The sequence below is a fragment of the Anolis carolinensis genome, chromosome 1, assembly GCF_035594765.1.
Source record: "Anolis carolinensis isolate JA03-04 chromosome 1, rAnoCar3.1.pri, whole genome shotgun sequence".
NCBI classification, from domain to species: domain Eukaryota; kingdom Metazoa; phylum Chordata; class Lepidosauria; order Squamata; family Dactyloidae; genus Anolis; species Anolis carolinensis.
Window position 1 is genome coordinate 303224406 of NC_085841.1, and position 12349 is coordinate 303236754.

The 12349-nt window shown below is 42.9% G+C and overlaps 1 protein-coding gene across 7 annotated transcripts in view; it reads right to left on the reverse strand.

Moving 5' to 3' along the window:
- ckap5 (cytoskeleton associated protein 5) overlaps nt 1-11779 on the reverse strand; it is a 76327-nt gene extending 64548 nt beyond the window's left edge. For 2 of the 7 annotated variants that reach the window (XM_008104887.3, XM_008104876.3), the window contains exon 1: nt 11370-11776. The gene's annotated coding sequence lies outside the window, so the exon portion shown is untranslated. Of the gene's footprint in view, nt 1-2881; nt 3048-11369 lie in introns of those variants that run through there. The other 5 variants (XM_062963806.1, XM_062963721.1, XM_062963518.1 and 2 more) reach the window with 5 other exon arrangements.
- Between the last annotated feature and the right edge of the window lie 570 nt (nt 11780-12349).

Genomic DNA, 12349 nt, shown 5'->3' on the forward strand with positions numbered 1-12349 from the left:
AACCACATCTTCTTGATGTCAATGAAATAATTTAACACAAGTTTAAGTTTACTTAATGAGAACAGGGCTTAAAGATGCTAACATTTTGGTTAATATTTCACATTTCAGCAGCTGCCGTTTCAAAATATAAAACAGGATGTCTATCAAAGATGTAGAGGGAAAAATACCATCACACAACAGTATAATTTAGAAGCAAATCCCCTTGTGTCCACTGGAGTTTACTTCCAGGTAAATGTACATTATTTTGAGGCATAACTCAGTGGAATTTGCTTCTGGGTAAAATAGCATAATGAGGGAGGGTCCACCAAATGTTTTTGGCTCACAACTCCCATTGGCTAAGACAATGGTGAAGAACTGAGTGAGTTGAAATCCAAAAGCATCCCGAGGCCCATAACTGTCCACCTCTGATTTAAAGGATTGCACTGCGAAGATAAGAAGCAACATAATCTAGAAGTATATTTTTGCCACACTTTGCCAACTACTGATTTATATCTACATTTACATTAATATTGACATGGGGAGGGGGCAAACAAACAGATGTCACATACTGGGGGGAAAACTGATTCTTGCATCCTTCTATTTTTGGAACACTATAAAACACCATATTGACAACAATGTCCAACTGCTTTTTAAACAAAAATAGACCCAAGCCTAAAAAACCTTTTACATAGGATTTAAACCCTGAAATAAGGCCAATATTCCTGTGAACTGTTCACAGTTCAGAAGTTTTAATAAAAACTTTGTTCAGTCATTCAGGTTACATTTTAGTTTGGACAGGCCCCTCTGCAAGCTGAGAAGGTCCTGTAACCTTATTCTAACCCATCGCAAGCCAATACAGGATCATCTCAGGAAACGTTTTGAATCTTTCTGAAATTATAAAGGATGTCCTGAAAGAAATGACAAGAATGCCCCTTGGGAGCAATGGGGCCTTTTGAAAGACCTTTAAGTCTTTGAGATTTCCCTGCTTCTTGCAGGCGGTTGGACTGGAGGGCCCGTGAGGTCTCTTCCAACTCTACGATTCTATGATTCCTGTCACACCTCCCCTCCAGTAGCTAAAGGCGTTTCTATCATTTTTAACAAACTTGAAAGTCATCTCTCAAAATACAAATACTTTCCAGAGTGCTGTGCTAGATATAAATGAAACACGATTTAAACTACAAAATGAAAAACGGTACCCATTTATTTTGTGAAGATTTCTCTTAATTTTCTCCCTGCCCTATAGTTACAGTGTTTCAACTGATATTGCTTTTCTACCCCTGATTTATCATCTGGCTCCTGCACTTTATCCATCAGCCCTGTCCTTGCAAATGTATTGCACCAGCCCCTGCCAGTCCAAGTTTAGTATTGATTACTATGTCAGGCTATTGATTGTATGTGAATGGTTGTTTTATGTTGTTCTATGATGTTATTTTTATAACTTTTACTGTGCTATATTTTTAACTACAGTAGAGTCTCACTTATCCGAGCTAAACGGGCCGGCAGAATTTTGGATAAGCGAATATGTTGGATAATAAGGCAGGATTAAGGAAAAGCCTATTAAACATCAAATGAGGTAATGGTTTTACAAATTAAGCACCAAAACATCATGTTATAGAACAAATTTGACAGAAATAGTTCAATACATAGTAATGTTATGTTGTAATTACTGTATTTACGAATTTGGCACCAAAATATCACGATGTATTGAAAACATTGACTACAAAAATGCATTGGATAATCCAGAATGTTGGATAAGTGAGACTCTACTGTATGTCTGACCAAGGTTTTCCCCATGTAAGCCATTCCAAGTCCCATCGGGGAGATGGTGGTAGGATATAAAAATAAACTTATTATTTATCACTGATGACTGAGCTTAGTGAAATATACTATTAAACTGATGAGTCTTCCCAATAAGTGTAATTGGTTTTAAATGTTTTTAATGCTTAATATTTATTTATATCTTATTTCTGAACATTATTATGTTTTGTGTGATTTTTGTCTTGTATTTTGTTAAATATGCTTTGATTTGTATTTTACAGTAGAGTCTCACTTATCCAAGCTTCGCTTATCCAAGCTTCTGGATTATCCAAGCCATTTTTGTAGTCAATGTTTTCAATATATTGTGATATTTTGGTGCTAAATTCGTAAATACAGTAATTACAACATAACATTACTGCGTATTGAACTACTTTTTCTGTCAAATTTGTTGTATAACATGACGTTTTGGTGCTTAATTTGTAAAATCATAACCTAATTTGATGTTTAATAGGCTTTTCCTTAATCCCTCATTATCCAAGATATTCGCTTATCCAAGGTTCTGCCGGCCCGTTTAGCTTGGATAAGTGAGACTCTACTGTATTATATTTAAACACTGTGTATTTGCAATGTGGCACTGTAGCCAAACTATAAGCCTCTTTGACTCCCCTTCAGGGTGAGAAGAGCAGGGTAGAAATATAGCAAATAAATACCCATTTCCTTCTTGTATTTATTTTTGTGTACCACTCCATTCCTCGCCCCCCCCCCCCCCGCCTCTAATGCCATTCTTTGTGTTCTTTGCAGGTAGCCTTGGTTGCAAACAGCCCTGGCCCTCGCCCTTCCCATTATTTCCCTCAGAGACCTCGCACTGCCCCCAAGGCGCATTCTTCCCCTTCTTCCCCGACGGAACCCTTTCATGTCAGTTTCCCTTGCCGGATCCTATCTCCCGCGTGCCTGGCCCTGAACGGCGCCCCTAGCAACGCCTGCATCCCCCTGCGTAGGGTAGGCCGCTCCCCCGGCATTGTTTATACCCGCCGCCCTTCGCCTCCCCTCTCCCGCCCTCCGTTCTGGCACCGGCACCGTCCCCGCCCTGCCCCACAGCGGCCGCGGGAGAGGCGGCCTTCCCCAGGCCGGGCTAGATCCGTACCGTTTCCTTACCCAGCAACGGCGGCCCCGCTTAGCGGCAGGAGCAGGCGGCGAGCCGCATCTCCGGCTCAGCAACCGGTAAGGAAAAGAGGCTCTGCCTTCAAAGGCGGGGCGCGGCGCCTCGCAGCCGACGACATTCACCACCGCCTCCCGCCACACCTGAGCGACTTCCTTGGAGCACGTGACCAACAAAGGCAAGGGTCCTCGCCCTGGGCCCGCCCCGGCCACAAGCAGAAGCCCGCCCAGATCCCAGGGCGACAGGACAGTGGAGGGCCTAGCTGCCCGTTTTCCCAGACCAAGACGCCTATTCGCTCTCGCGCCTGACTGTCCGGCCCATCGTCCACTACGACAGCCGCCTCGCGCACTGGCAGCTCCACTGAGAGCGCCTTCTGGCGGCGAGTCTGTCCCTGCAAAACCATCCCAGAACCACTCTGCAGCCTTTCACTGGAGTTGCCAACTTAGTTGCCTTATGCGAGGCAGGTCCTCAGAGTCTGAAGCTCAGACCATGTCGCTCGGTGTTCGAGGGACTCTTGAAGCATCTTAGACACTGAGGGTAGGTCAACACCAGGCATGGGCAAGCTTGGGCGCTCCAGGTGTGTTGGACTTCAACTCCCACAATTCCTAACAGCCCTAGGCCCCTTCCTCCCCCCCCCCCCCAGCCGCTTAAGCTTAAGGAAGCGGCCTGAAACTGTTAGGAATTGTGGAAGTTGAAGTCTAACACACCTGGAGGGCCCAAGTTTGCCTAGCCTTATGCAGCTTGGGGGGGGAGAGAGAAAAGGGCCTGAGGCTGTCAGAAAATGTGGGAGTTAAAGTTCAAAACAGCTGGAGAGCCCAAGTTTGCCCGTGTCTGGTCTGAACTGTAGAATTAATGCAATTTGACACAACTTCAAATGCCATGGCTCAATGCTATAGTCGTAGAAGCTGTAGTTTTACAAGGTATTTCGCTTTCTCTGCCAAAAAGTAGTGCTACCTCACCAAACTACAACTCCCATGATTTGATAGTATTGAGCCATGGCAGTTAGAATGGTGTCAAACTACATTTTGCAGTGCAGATGCACCTTTAGTCAAATTTCTCTCATCTCTCAGTGGTGCTAAAAGGTCCCTTTCCATACTGTTATTCAAGAGTACTGTTATATGACTACATCTTTGAATTCTAGCTCACTGTTGTCTACGGACTGCCAGCCAGTGCCAGATTTAGGACAAACGGGGCCCTGTGCTAGTTATGAGGTCTCTTTCTTGGGCCCTAAAGGAAGTAGGACTAGTAGGCCTACAATGTCTGCTTTGTGGCACATTCCCATAGGTTATCAACTCTTATCACTATGTCTGGAATTGCTCCAAAACAGACAACTACTATTACTGTACCAATAACTATTCTGGAAAATTGCTGCACTTTTTTTAAAGTCATAACTATAATAATGCAAAGCTAGCTACTCCTATTGAAATAAACTCTGCAATCATTTTAGCCTGCCAGGTATAATGCCCTCCAGGTTACCAATTACCAACTACATCTCAATTATCAAGCACTTGGAATTGCAGTACCTTGCTCCAAATTTAGTTCTGCTTCAACAGACTAACTGAACAGAAACCTGTTATACTTCTTCATGAATATGAAATAAACCATAGGCAAAGCTAACTTTCTCTTTTTAAAGTCAGCAACTTTACAGAAACCTAAAAGGTGAACACGATTCTACTAAAGTGCACTCAATACATACAGCATAATACAACAAGGATAACTACAACAATAATTCTGTAAATGTCTTATTTCCTATTAGAAAGGTTATTGGTAAACAGCAGATGACCTGAACAAATTCTGACTTTTAAGGCCTATAAGGCTGCATATCCTACAGAAAGTGTGTGTAACCTTGGTTTTATTTATTCACACACATACACAGAAAGAAAAAATAGGGCTCACAAAGTAATAGCAGTTATCAATGATTCTAGAATTCATTTATCGACTGTAAAAACCAATTTCACAATCAAGCAAGTTGAGAAAAAAACAATATTGCAAAGGTAGGAAGGAAGCAATTCACATTTTGCTGAATTTCTTTAGATGAACATTTTCACCTTTATAAGACTACAAATACTTTACAATTAACAGCTCTGAATCAGACCCCCACACCTTTACCACAATGTAGGGCAGATTCCATTAGGGGACACAATCAAACGATTTGAGATCCCAGATGTGATCACATCACTGATATCATAGCGTCCAATTCTCAATTCGGAGCATTCACTGTTGTCACCAATCTCTCATTGAAGATCACAAGAAGGGAAGAGTCTTTAAGTAAAGTGCTTGGAGGAAGCCACCTGAAGACCACAAATTATCTTTTTCTTGTATGTAGAATTGTGGCTTTATTAAACTCAGAAATAATTTTGGGAAAAACTGCCACATCATTTAGAAGTATCATGGCACATCTGACAACACTAATAGCAAGCTATCCAAGCAGTCACAATGTTTTTAAACAGAAGGAGAAAATACCATTCATTTGACATCTGTATATGTGAAAACACAGAGCAAGTGATCATAGTTAATACAAAGGCTATCCTTGCAACACTGTAAACAATAGCTGTGACCTAATTTTACACTGAGGTAGTAGAATATTCCAACACAAAGTTTTTGCTTCATACAATATCAAAAGCTTCTTCACAGTATTTTCAAGCTGTCATTAAAGTACACTTTCAGACAGTAATTGGCATCATAATCATAAAAACTAGAAATCTAAGACAGTATATTTTTAGAGAGAGAGAAATGCATCAGTTTCAGATAGACCATGTTCCTCCAGAGCTGTTTTTCTTAAATGATGGATGAGAAATCAATCCTAGGGAACAATTTGCAAAGTTGCTGTTGTTAGAAATAATACAATCCATGTCTACAGCAGCTGCATCCAGTTAAAATGTGAAAAAGATGAAATTGCAGCATATTCTACAGAGTGTTTTGGAACAAGAAGATTCCGAAATAAAAGTGCCATTATGTTACATGTACTTTCCAAATTCTGGAATTAAGAGCACTTAGCATCCATAATGGAAGCAGCTTTCAAATCACAGAAGGTACCAAGAGAAAAGGCCAGAATAAGATATTGCCAATCTAAGAGCTAAAATGTTTCCAGTTTCAAGGTATCAGTTAATACTGTACCTATATGCCAGGATTTCTGCGAGTATCTTTTGCCAGTATCTTTTCTAGGCCACCAGGGACACAGCCAAATGACTATCATTCATTGTATCTGAGGAATAATATTCTCAATAACTGAATCAAAGGAGATCAAACTCTCTCGTGTAATAAACCACCTTTATAAATAGGCATGGAGTGTGCTTCTCTGATGCATATGGTTGGCCATCAGCTGGAACCCAAATTGTAAAGTACAAAAATCTATTATGTTGGAATGAGTATTACCATAACCTCATTAACTGGAGTTCCAACGTGGTTCAAGAGGTTTTACTCGCAAAACCAAAAATAACAAACTAGGGAGGAACTTGCAGAATTGCCTAGTCGATAAAGCCATCAACCAGTTAAAAAATAAGCCAGTGCACCCTTTGGAATCCCTGTTGATGTTTGTAAAGAAGGTGGGCCTGTGCTGACACAACCTTACAAGCATATTGAAAAAAGGTGGAGGACCAAGAAAATTCCAGCAAATTTCAGAGATGCCATTGTTGTTTATTTGTTTAGTCGACCAGCCCAGGCCAGAGCTTCCTGTTGGCCGTTGCCACCACCAGCTCCTTCAAGGTCAAGTCAGTCACTTCAAGGATACCATCCATCCATCTTGCCCTTGATCTTGCCATCTTGCCCTCTTCCTTTTTCCTTCCATTTTCCCCAGCATCATTGTCTTCTCCAAGCTTTCCTGTCTTCTCATTATGTGGCCAAAGTACTTCATCTTTGCCTCTAATATCCTTCCCTCCAGTGAGCAGTTGGGCATTGTTTCCTAGAGTATGGACTGGTTGGATTTTCTTGAGATCCAAGGCACTCTCAAAATTTTCCTCCAACACTACAGTTCAAAAGCATCTTATCTTCCTTTGCTCAGCCTTCCTTATGGTCCAGCTCTCCGATTCATAGGTTACTACAGGGAACACCATTGCTTTAACTATGCTGACCTTCGTTGCCAGTGTGATGTCTCTACTCTTTTATCGAGATTGGTCATTGCTCTCCTCCCAAGAAGTAAACATCTTCTGATTTCCTGACAGCAGTCTGCAGAGATATCACCACCCTTCTCAAAAAGGGAGAAAGAACAGACTGTAGAGACTATTGAAGATCTTCCTTTTAACCTCTGTCAAAAAATCCTTGCAAGATTCCTTGCAAACTGCCTTCTATCTATTTCAGAAAACATGCTCCCTGAATTCCAAATTGGGTCCCGCCCTTCCAGAGGAACAGTGGATATAATTTTCACTGCATGACAGCTCCAAGAAAAATGCAGGAACATCATCCTTTGACTTGGCATTCATCGACCTTGTAAAGGCCTTCACCACCATGAATCATAATGCTCTCTGGACCATCCTCTTGTAAATTGGATGCCCAGATAAAATTTGTGAACATCCTGTGGCTTCTCCATAATGATATGACAGCAGCCGTATTGGACAGCAATAGCTCCCAAAGTGACCTATTTTGGGTGGGATCATTATTTTCTATCTTCATTGCTATAATTCTACATTTTGATGATGGGAAGCTTCCCACCGGTGTGGAAATCACTTATCGGACAGATAGCAAACTCCCTAACCTCTGCAGGACGAAAACAAAAATTAAGGTAACAGCATCTGTAATAGAACTGCAATAGGCTGATAAAGTAGTCTGCTCATTCAGATAAAGATCTAGAAGCCACTTCAAACAGCTTCGCAGACAAATATGAAAAGCTTGGCCTCTCCCTTAACATTGTGGGGGGGGGGGGGGCTCTACCAGCAGGCACCAACCAATCCCTCTGCAGTTCCAGCAATATCACTTAATGGTGTAATGCTATAAAATGTTGACAATTTTTACTACCGAGGCAGCCACCTGTCCACAAAAGTCAACATCAACGACAAAATATAAAACCATTCTGTAAGCATAGCATTTTTTTTCAAATGAAGCAAAGGGTGTTTGAAGATTGGGACATTTGTAGGCATACCAAGATACTTGTTCATAACACTACTGACCTGCCAAAACTATTGTATGTCTATAATATGGACAGTTTACAAAATGTCACTCTGGACTTCTGGAAAGAATCCATCACTGTTGCCTGGACTGGCCATATTGTCTGAATGTCTGATCACAGTCTCCCAAAGCAATTACTTTACTCTCAGCTCAAGAACAAAAATAGAATGGTGAACAAAAAAAAAAGAAATTTAAAATGACCTTATGGCTAACTGTAAAAATTGTGGTATAAACACAGAACTGGGGAGCCCTGGCACCTGAGCATTCTAACTGGAAATTGTTACCAATGATGCCATGGATTTTAAGGAGGCACAGATAGGGCGTTTAAGGAAGAAAAGTGCCAAGAGGAAGACACATCAAGCAAACCCTTGTCATGACTGCCTTCTATTTGGAAATACATGTTGTCAATGTAAAACAACATGTGCATCCAGAATAAGTCTCCATGGTCAATTATAGTCCCACTGCCACAATTCTATCCTTGGAAGACAATCATACTCAGCCACGGGTAATCACTTAATGCTTATAGTGGCTTCTGCATTAAAGCAGCAGAAGAAAAAACCCTGAGAATTGTTCACTTTCCAATCAGCTGTACAAAGACCAGTGCTTATTAGGAACAAACACATTTGCTCATGAATTTTCCACAGCAATAGCAGCTACCTCTAGCTAACTCCAGCAGATCAGCAAGCAGACACTTGATCCAGGAGAAGCTACTTACCCAGAAACAGAATGATCAGCTAATGACTACAGCCTCACGCCATTGGCTACTTCTGACCCATATCTTGCCCCTTGAAGCACACAATGTTGTTTTGCACTTTCTTTCCTTAGCAGACCTCTTCAAAGAAACCAAAACATACTGCAGAATAAGCACTCCTTATTCAAAATTCCTAAATATTCCTAAAATTGTCCACATAAGTCAATGGTGTCAAACTTGTCCTCCAGATGTTTGGGCCTTCAACTCTCAGAAGCCCTAGCCAGCTTGCCCAATGCACCTTTGGATAACTGAGCCCATAGCTAAAGTAGTTGAACAGGCCATCTCTTTGACTTGAAACACTGCACCTTATTCCTCTGCCCCAAAGCATCTGAGAATATCACATTGCACTTTAGTTCTAGTGGCCCCTCCAGGCCATCTTCTCCTCCATCCCAGTGGTTTTTCCCCCCTTCTTCTGTGATTCCTATGTTATTTGAGTGATTATACTGCTTCTGTTTATGTGATTGTCTTAGTCAATTGTTATGAGGTTTTTTTGTATTTTTATAGTGTTTTAGGTGTTTTTTGTACAAAGTTTTATGCTGATTTTATATAGGAAACCGCCCTGAGTCCCTTTTGGGAGAGAGGGCGGTATACAAATAAACTTTTACTTTACTTACTTACAATGGCCAAGACTTCTGGGAGCTTAAGTTCAAAACACCTGGAGGGCCACAAATTTGACATCACTGACACTGATGTAAAGTGTTGAGCTAGTGATCACTTTGCTTTCTGGTGGTTCAATGTTGTTTCTGGTGGTTCTGGTTGTTTAAGGCACAAAATTATTTTAAAATTATTGTATATAACTACTTTCAAGCTATGTGTACAAGGTATATATGCAATCAAAATTAATTTCAGATTTAGACTTGGGTCCCATCTCCTAAATATCTCATTATACATATAAGCAAATGTAGGTATTCTAAAATCGGGGAGAAAATGCCACATCCAAAACACTTAGTCCATGCATTTTGGATAAAGGATACCCAGCCTACATCAGACCTTTCCAACTTGTGTGTCTAAGAGTCTATGTGATGTGAAATAAGCAATAAATCACATATTTTAAAAACTATACATGTGATGTTTTCATAAGATATGTTGCATCCCCATACATTTCATTCTTGGAATTTAGGTATGTCTGTATTTGTTGTGAGTCACCCTGAGTCCTCTCCGGGATGAGAAGGGTGGGATATTTATTTATTTATATTATAATAGATGTGAACTGCAAAGATACAGAATTGGGAGGGGGGGCTGGCTCAACAGTAGTACATGTGAAAAAGATCATGGAGTCCTCATGAACAAGTTAAACATGAGCCAACAATGTCATGCGGCAGCTAAAAAGCCAACGGCATTTTGGCCTGCATAAAGAGGAGTATAGTGTCTAGATCCAGGGAAGTAATGCTACCCTGTATTCTGCCTTGGTCAGACCACATCTGGAATACTGTGTTCAATTCTGGGCACCGCAAGGGAGAATTTGTCAAGCTGGAATGTGTCCAGAGGAGGGCAATTAAAATGATCAAGGGTCTGGTGAACAAGCCTTAGGAGGTGTGCCTTAAAGAGCTAGGCATATTTAGCCTGCAGAAGAGAAGGCTGAGAAGAGACATGATGGCAATGTATAAATACGCGAGGGGAAGTCAAAGCGAGGAGGGAGCAAGCTTGTTTTCTGCTGCCCTAGAGACTAGGATGTGGAACAATGGCTTCAAATTACAGAAAATGCTTACCACGGCCGAAATATAATATTTAATTGATGAGTCTCCACAATTAATTGTAATTGGTTTCTAGTGTTTAATATTTATGTATATCTTATTTCTGGAAGTTATTATGCTCTGTGTGATTTTTGTCTTGTATTCTATGTTAAATTTTCTTTGATTTGTATTGTATCGTATTTATACACCTTGTATTTGCAATGTGGCACTGAAGTGGCCAAACTGTAAGCTGCTCTGAGTCCCCTTTGGGGTGAGAAGAGCTGCATAGAAATATAGTAAATAAATAAATTCCATCTGCACATTAGGAAGAACTTCCTAACTGTGAGAGCTTTTCAGCAGTTGAACTCTCTGCCCCAGAGTGTGGTGAAGGCTCCTTCTTTGGAGGCTTTTAAACTGTGGCTGGATGGCCATCTGTCGGGGGTGCTTTGAATGCGATTTTCCTGCTTCTTGGCAGGGGGTTGGAGTGGATGGCCCACAAGGTCTCTTCCAACTCTGTGATTCTAGGGCCCCAAAGAGCTGCAGCTCAAGCCTCCCCCTCCATCGCCAGCCTTTTTTTGTTTTCTCTCGCTCTCTCAGAAATGACACTGCTGCCACCCTCCCGAATTAGAGCAGACCTCGCTGCTTGTTTTCTCAGGGCCGTGATTAGCAATGGGTTGTGAATCTGAGTGAGGGCGGATGAAAACAGGCAGAGACTCTGCAAAGCCTTGCGCCTCACCACCCCCGCCCGCCCCCCGCGCACTGAGGGAGAAAGGAAGTGAGGCCTATGTCGCGTGAAGTCGCATTTCCCACATAGGCTCCCAGGCTGGCAGCAGGCCTTGGGCAACCCCACCCGAGGAGAGGGCGGAAGAGTCCGGCTCATGCCTCCCACGAGAGGCCTTTCAACACACCCATCGCGCCGTAACCCCTCGCAAAAGCAGGCGAAGCTTACCGAGGCCGAGCGGGCCTGGCGCTGAAGAGGGTCTCGGGCCGCTCCTCTGCAGGGTTTGAAATCACGAACGTAGGCCACACCTCCCAATATCCGTTGCCCTCATTGGTGGCCGCTAAGCCCGCCTCCTTTCCCAATCTGGAACTTGATTGGGCAGTTTGAATCCGGCAACCGCTGCGGCCTGGTTCCTAGGAGACAGAGGTGGCGGGCTGCGGTAGCTCCCCCCTCGGCGCTAATCTGGCCCCGAGCCCGGCACCTTCGGCCCGCTACTCGCCGCTCCCGGCCTTCTTAGAGGCATCCTCTTCTCATGCCTTCGCCAGCCACTCTCATGTCGGACCTCTTTCTAGTTACCAGGCCCAGGGGAAGGAAAGCGGGAGAGCCCCGGGTGCGAGGCAAGATGGAGGCCCTGCGCTGTGTTTACCGCCCGCCTCGGCCTCCTCTCCCGCCCTTCCTGTCTGCTACGTCACAGGCAGCGTTTTCTGACGCCACGGAGGATACATTTCACCCCCTGCAGTTCTGCGTCTTGAGTGTCCGTCCCTTCTCGGGCAAGCTTGGGACCAGAAATGTTTTGGATTTTGGAGTATTTTCAAATACATCAAGAGGCAACTTGGAGATGGGACCCAATCCATTTATTTTTCATATACACCTCAAGTACATCGTCTGAAGACAAATGTGTACACAATATTTATCATAATTTCCCGCATGTACAGAAATAATATATGTTGTCGAATGCTTCCATGGGCGAAATCACTGGGTTGCTGTGAGTTTTCCGGGCTGTATGGCCATGTTCCAGAAGCGTTCTCTCCGGACGTTTCGCCCACATCAATGGTTGGCATCCTCAGAGGTTGTAAGGTTTGTTGGAAACTAGGCCATTGAGGTTTATATATCTGGAATGTCCAGGGCGGGAAAAAAGGACTCTTTGTTCTTTCGGGGGGGGGGGGGGGGACTATGGCGCAGCTGGTTAGTAGCCAGCTGCAATAAAT